Below are 8,210 nucleotides of genomic sequence, written 5' to 3'. Positions count from 1 at the left end.
TAAAATTCTTCTATGCCTAAGGCTCATGGAACATTGTGGAAGAGGGGGCAGAAAAATTGTAAGAGCCAGAGGATCAGGGACTTGGCTGTGAGACTGTATCTCCTGGTAACTTCAGATGATACACTATCAAGTCTCATCAACTAAAAGGTGAGATGAGCTAGGAGGAGACTAACAAACATGCCAAACTCCTGTAAAATCTTATGAGACCTCAACTCTATACAACGAGCTACAGTCAAGTGAAGCAGAGAGATAGAGGGTTGACCCTCCACAGGGAAGAGCACCCCAATTTATTGACTAGTGCCAAAAGGTCAGCTCTGAAAACATACACAAGATTAACATTAACATTATATGGCCTCAACAGGTTATATTTGGTAACATATATGCATATATGTGTGTTATGTGCTAACAATTGTTGAAAAAAAGAGGCCATGAATTTGAAGGAAACCTGGGAAGGGTATATGAGATAGTTTGAATGGAGAAAATGGAAGAGAGAAATGTAATTAAAATACAACCTTGTTACAAAATTTTACATTAGGGCAGTGGGAAGCCTGTGATTGGACAGGGAAAGGGAGGCAGAGCTAAGAGTTGCAAAGACAGGGAGCATCTCTTGGNGTAGCAGGGGAGAAAGGAAGATGACAGTGGACATGAATCAGTGTGGCTATGACCAGTTACAGGTTGCTGTGATATCATAAAGGTTAGAATAATGGGATAATTTGTCTAATATAGGTGGGTAATTTTTATCACTATAAATTGGTTCTGAAATTATTGTATGGACATCTTGTGTGTTGAGAATTTATTGATATATAAATCTCATTGGTTAACTATAAGCATTGAGTCTTGTTTTCACCAGGTTACTGGGTATTGTGTTTTCAAACCATGAGGATGGACTATCTATCTGGTTATTGGAATGTTGGACAGAGCTGGAGGGACTCTGCTAGAACATAGTGCTGTGGCCCACAGGTGCTGGTATTAGAGCAGGAATGTGGCCCAGTGAGGTGGAGAGTTGGCAGGTGGAGAGAAGCAGGAGCTTGGAGAGTTGGCAGGTTCACTTTGTAAATATTTCCTGCGACACAACCTAAAGTAAAGAACAATAGAAAGAAAAAGAAAAAGAAAAGAGCAGAGAGAAATGGATATTTGCATGCTATTTACTTAGCTGGCTTGTCTGTTTTCATTGAGTTTAGAACAAGCTGCCTGTTGGAGATTGTCACTCACATCTGAGTGCTCCTCAATTTGTTAACCTAATTAAGACTATTTCCCACACATGCCCACAGGCCAACCAATTGTAGATAATTCCTCAATAAGAATTTGATCCCAGATGATTCTAGGCCGAGTCAAATTGACCACTAAAGCTAACCATTGGAGTACTAGTTATTTGTTGAGTTTTCATGGAACTTGTGANTAATAAAATCCTTCAAGATAGCTTGCTAAAAGTCTTAGTCACTGTTCTATTGCTGTGAACANACACCTCGATCATGGCAAACCTTATGAAAAAAAGAAAAGGCATTTAATTGGAACTGGTTTACAGTTTCAGAAGTTTACTCCATTGTCATCATGGCAGAGAACATGGTGACAGATAGACAGACAGACAGACAGACATGGTGCTAGAGAAGTATTTGCGAGTTCTAAGAAAGTTAGATGTTGGGCCTGGATTTGATAACCAGCCATTCAAATGTATGAGCCTATGGGGCCATTCTTACTCAAACCACCACACCGAACGTGAGTTAAGTTCCAGTATGCACGACTCCAGTGAAAAACTTGCAAATTATTCTCATTTGGAGGATTTTTTTTTTTTTGAGAAAGCATTAAATCATTCCAGAGACATCGAGATTGAAGGAGGTAATAATAAATATTTTTGTCTCTGATTTTTATGAAAGAATTGCCACATGAATATGTAATAGATATTATTAGATGCCCAATGACACTCAAACAGCATTGAACATCTATGCAAAGTGATGCAATGCTGGCTACATGTTGAATTGTACTGTGTNATCTTTTTNGCTTAAAATGTTTGGCTTTGCTGTCACAGCTAGTCCCTCCATGCTTCAAAAATAAGGTGGACAATCATATGCAGTTTTCAATCATATTGGAAATGCATGTATTTCCCTCTTAATAAAGTGAAGAGGCATTTTGGATCCTGCCCCTTTGTTTGTTAAACTTGTTAACAGTCCTTTAAAAATATTCTCTTTTGGACACTTCCCTAATATCTAATATAGTGAACAGGGAAATAAATTTTGTTGGCTATGGGTGTGTAGATATTTAGTACTGTACCTGAGTATATCAATTCAACTTACAAGTATTTAAAAGTCTAGTTAAAGATAAGCTGAATTTGCGTTTTCCTCATGGGGAACATTTATTATCTCTCACTTATTTTTTTTTACGTTATTTTTGTGCTTAACTAAAATTCCTAGGTAATAAAAATTCTTAAAAACCTCAACCTTCTTTAATTGGAATATAAATGTCTAAAAGGGTCTAAAATATGTATTGAGTGAAAAGGAGATATTGAAAATATATAAGGAATGAATTTACAAATTTTGAAGGTTGTATCATAAGTAAGGATACAGTCTAAGAACAACACCCTATTCCTATCTCTTCTGACCCCGACTTTTCACTGTCTCCTAAAAGAGACAAATTCACTGTCAAAGAAAAGACTATGACCTACTCTAGGAACCAGAGGGAAAGATTCTAATACACACACACACACACACACACACACACACACACACACACACTTTAATTCTTGTTCATAAAGGCCAGTTACCCTCGGGAAGCTGTACTCATACCTGGATATCTCTTGTGGTTTTTCTTTGATCATCTCTTCTCCTTTTAACCATTATGCTGCAGTCTACAGTAAAATATCTCTATTATTCTAACTAGTCTTAAAATGCCTTTTAGTGTTGAAGTCATAATCCTGGTTTCACCTGAGCCAAAGATGCTCAAGCTTAGGGGAACTCCTCCAGCAGCTCAGGGGGCTGACGGCCTTGTGAAGCTGACTGTCTTCTAGCTGCTAGTTTCCCAGGCCTGATGCCTGCCTTGAAGCATTGTTGATGAGTTTTCCTGTTATCACTGGCTGATCTACCCTGCTGAGTGTGTTACCTTGCACTTACGTCTGTTTTTCTGGCCAGAGGCCTACATAGTATGTGTTTAATGTCAGTGTCATCGTCAGACTCTGTACCTGGATCTGATGACAGAGACCATAGGTTTCCTGTGAGACATCCTTACAAAAGCTGATTTGATAGTTATCCTAAGCCAGTTCTTTGCCTCCACAAGAGCAACCCCGAGACACAGTGGACAATGCTACCCCAAAGCAGCTCATTGAGAAAAACTATTCCTGTATTTTCTCTTAAACTGTAATCTTTTTGTATATAATTAGAAACACTATTTAGTGTATCTCTAACTCTTGCATGTTGAATTCCACAAGAATTTCAGAAGATTGGCCTAACATGTTCTACTAGTGCCTAAAAAAATCTAAAAGATTTGGTTGGTGATGCTGAACTTATTCAGAATAATTTCTCTATATATTTCATTTTACTGAAAAAATATTCTCAAGCAGTGTATATTGATTATGACTTTCCCTTCCTCTATTCTTCTCATTTCTTCCCCAGTTCCTTTCCCATCTGGATCCACCCTTTTGTCTCTTATTTAGAAATCAAATAGGCTAAATTTACAGATAATAATGAAAAAAGATAAAATAAAAACTAGCACATTGGAATTGGGTAAATAATCAANGAACCCGAGAGATGGAACAAGAAACAGAGGCCTACTCATTTGAACACTCAGGAATTCCATAAAATCACTAAACTGGAAGCTCTAATACATATGCAAAAGACCTGTAGGGTAAAAAGAAAGAGCAAAAATATATATAAAATAAAAATAAATGAAATAAAATTAAAAAGAAAAGCCCTGACATGGTTTTATGAGATCAGGAACCTCCACAGGTGCCATTCAGTTTGTCTCCTGTTGGCCATCTACTGCTGGGCCTACAGCCTACCCTTAAGAGTAGCTTGTTCCTCCTACCTTGGAGAAAACTAAATTTCCATTTTCAAGTGGCTGTCAATTGAATATTGCTTCCAGGTTAGGGATATGAGCTGTGCCCGCTTCTTCTTTCAACTCTAGGAGCCCATCTTGCACATACCTATGTATGCTGCCTCCATCTTTGTGAGCTCAGATGAACATCTGTCACACTGATTCAGAGGCCTTTGTTGGCTTTCTGTCCTTCATCTCTTCTGGTCCTTACACTCTTTCTATGGGGTTCCCGGAGTCCTGAGGAGGGGTGTATTTGATAATGGCCGTGTGTTCCAAGGTCTCTCATTCTTTGCATATTACCCGCTTGCAGGTCTCTGTATTTGTTCCCATCTGCTGCAGAAGGAAGCATCTCTGGTGATGGCTGAGCAAAACGCTAGTCTATGAGTACAGAAGGATATCATTAGGAGTCATTCTATTCCTATTTTTTAAAATAGTAGTATTTGGTTTTACCCTAGGTCCCTGGGTGATCATTGTCAGGTTCTTTGTCACCCAAGCACTGTTGGGCATGGGTCCCATCTCATGGTATAGTCTTTAAGTTAAATCAGATATTGGTTAGTTATTCCCACAAACTTTGTGGCTCCATTATCCTAGCATATGGTGCAGGTCGAACACCATGGACACCATTGTCTATCAAAGGGATTGTGGCTGGGTTGATGTTTCTATTTCTCCTCAGATAGGATGCCAAAGTACCTAGAATGTGTGAGTGAAGGTTCTATGTAGGCACTAGCTGTCCTTCTCTACAGTCAACTAGTTGTGCAAGTGTTGTTTTCATCAATGGGGACTTACTCGCCACTTGGAAAGAGCAACCTCTATATAAGCATTTCTCAGTGACTTGGAACTCCTCCTTTGAGAATTCTGCTTATATCTACATCCCATTTTATTTTATTTTATTTTATTTTATTTTATTTTATTCTTTATTAATTATTTTATTTATTTACACGTCAAATGTTGTCCCCCTTCCCAGTTTCCCCTCTCTAATGCCCCCATCACATCCCTGGACCCCTTTGTCTCTAAGAGGGCCTACATCCCATTTTTAGTTGTTTTTCTAACATGCTGAGTTACTGTATATATTTTGTATAATAGCCCTCTGTCAGCTGTGTATTTGGTGAAGATCTTTCTCATTCTGTAGACTGCCGTTTTCACCCAATGACGCTGTTGNTTGCTGTGCAGAAGCTTCTTAGATTCATGAGGCCCCATTTATTAATGAGTGATCTAACTGCCTGCTCTAATGCTATTCTACTTAGAGGGTCTTTTCCTGCGCCTGTAAGTTCCAAGCTATCTTCAACTTTCTCTTCTATCAGGTTCAGTGTATCTGGTTTTATGTTAAGGTCTTTGATCCATGTGGAGTTGAGTTTTGTGTAGGGTGATAATTATAGATGTGATTCTTCTAATGACAGTCATCCAGTTAGAACAGTACCATTTGTTGAATATCCTTTCTTTTTCCTATCCTGTATTATTTCTGACTCTTTTTTTAATCAAAAAAAAAAAATCAGGAGTTCATAGGTCTCTATTCCAGGGTCTTCAATTCAATTCCATTAACCAACATGTCTGTTTTTGTGTCAATACCATGCTGTTTTTATTACCATAGCTCTCTAATACAACTTGAAATTGGGGATAATGAGACCTCAGCAGTTCTTTTATTATTCAGGATTGTTTTACATATAGTGTGTGTGTGTGTTAAACTGAAAAGTTAAAATTGTTCTCTGTCTCTTTGCTGTCTTCTCTGATTTCCGAAAAGCTAGTAACTTAGAAAGGAGTCTATTCCCTGCTTCTTCATTTTACTACGTAACTTTTAAAATTTAAATAGATAAGTTTAAAATTCATGTATTTAACTTTATAAGAAGAAAAATAGCATAGGTGGTGTTTATGTCTTTACACTCTGCACTGGACACAAAGCTTTTTGATCCAAAGCCCTCTAGGGATGCTGGGAGGGAAAATAGTGACCTGAGCATTAGTAATGACCACATGCTGGGAAAATGACTACAGGAGCCAGGCCTGTTTTGCATAGTCTAAGATAAGACANACAGGCCTGCATTGCCAGACTATATCCCAGATTGACACTGGGCCAGGGGATAATGCCTGAGTTAAGATTTATACTTCTTTTTCCTTTCTTTTTTCCTTTCTTTCTTTTCTTTCTTTCTTTTTTTTTTGATACACACAGGCACATATGACATATAATTTAGCTTCAGTAGAAATTAAAGGAGTGAAAGCTTTCACTTACAGTAACAACTAAAGTTTCTCATCAGTAAACATACCTCCCCTCTGCTCTATTTCTTAACAAGAAGAAAATTCATTACTTTAAGTCTACGTGACGAATTCCAACTTTGGATTTTTAATGTCAGGTTTATAAGCTTTCTAAGGTTTTTTAAAAACTGGGTGTATGTATATTTTATGTAATTGTATCATGTATGTCTATGTAACTCTTTTCATCTTCTGTGTTATTAAACTGGGGCCACATCTGCATTCTTGTTCATTTACTTTCAATGTGTGCTAACATTAGTTTTTATAATTTTTGGGGATGGTCAGTTAGGACAGGAATGTGTATATTTATCAGTATAGATACTCTGATCAAGATTCTATGTCTGTGGTCCATATATCAATTCTGGTTCTACAGCATGGTCCTCATTGCTTGAGGTGAAAATTTAAGAGTTAGACGCTCCTACCCGAGGTGGTGTTTCCTGTTAGATAGTTTGTCCTCTGAGGTGACAAACTTTGTTGTAAGAATTAAGAGGGTGACTTATCTTTATACTTTTCCATACGTTTCATATATGTGTGTGTGTAATATATATATATATATATATGTGTGTGTGTGTGTGTGTATTAAGGAACTTCAGAATTTTTTTTTTAAACTACGAGTGCCTTTCAAAAAACACGCTTATTTCAAAGGCCCACTTCAAGGCTCAGAGAGACAACTCTGGGATATAGATGATCTTAGTGTGCTGTATCATATCAGCATCACACACGTAGGACAACTAATCTCTTTGTTTTTAGTTTTAAAGAACAATAAACTAGATTAGGTAAAATACCTGTTAAAAAATACTTATCCCAATGATAAGCAGATTGTTCAGAAGGAAAACAGTAAAACATGCCAAACTTTATCCTGAGTATCCTTTGCTTGCTCAAAAACACTAAGAAGACATGAATGCCTTCTTTTAGAAAACAAGCAAACAAACAAATACTAAAGTACCTATCATAATGACTTAAATCTGTAACAAATAATTAATTAAAGTTATTTGAGAAAATATAACTGTTCATGTGTTTTTACCTAGGTTTTTGTAAGGTATTTATGATACTTAACATGTTTTCTGTGTTTTAGATAGAACCTCCCAGATTTTCATTTAAGATTATCTTATTAAAAATATTTTTTGTGGCAGAAGAAGGCAATACTTTAGAAGTTTATTATTTTATTNTNTTTTTTTGCTTTATTTAACATTTGTTTCTGATTCTCTTTTTACAATTTAGAAAAAGAGCCCAGGTTGTTTTATTTAGAATTTCCTATGTGAGTACCATATTTACATCATTTCCACCACTCTCTCTTAGCCCCCAGCTTTTTCTATGTTCTCCTTCCTCCCACTAAAATTCATGACCACCTTTTATTTATACCTGTTATGCTTGTACAAGTTTGCACTCCCACCAGCAATGTCCCAGAACGTGACAGTAAGACCTTTTTGATGAAGACACCACAGATTAAGACACAAGACCTTGAGGACCTGAGGTGAAACCGATTTGAAAACCTCCCTGAGCAGTAACTCCCATTATATCTGGAGGTGCTATGCAAGCTGCCAAGGGAGAAAAGTAATCAATAGTTCTATTCAGCTGTAAAACCTCTGAACCATAACAATGGCCAGCATTCCAAGATATACCCAAGGGTATAATAAGGATACTTATATCTTGGGAGTAACCAACAACCATCTAATTAAACTTATGACTCAATGGGAGGGGATTCATACCTCTACTGTAAGCCCAAAGCTGGAGAAGAGAACCTACTATTGCCACTTTGCTAAGCTAGTATAATTTCCAACTGCATTCTAAATGCTGATCTTCATAAACACAGATAAGTGTAGCTGTTATCTCCCAGAAAAAGCTGCTGCTGCTGCTTCTTTTCTTCTTTCTTCTTCTTCTTCTTCTTCTTCTTCTTCTTCTTCTTCTTCTTCTTCTTCTTCTTCTTCTTCTTCTTCTTCTTCTTC

This window comes from Mus caroli, chromosome 9 (genome assembly GCF_900094665.2).
Source record: "Mus caroli chromosome 9, CAROLI_EIJ_v1.1, whole genome shotgun sequence".
In the NCBI taxonomy this organism is placed as follows: Eukaryota; Metazoa; Chordata; class Mammalia; order Rodentia; family Muridae; genus Mus; species Mus caroli.
The sequence above is the reverse complement of the archived record's forward strand: the minus strand, read 5'-3'. Positions refer to the sequence as shown.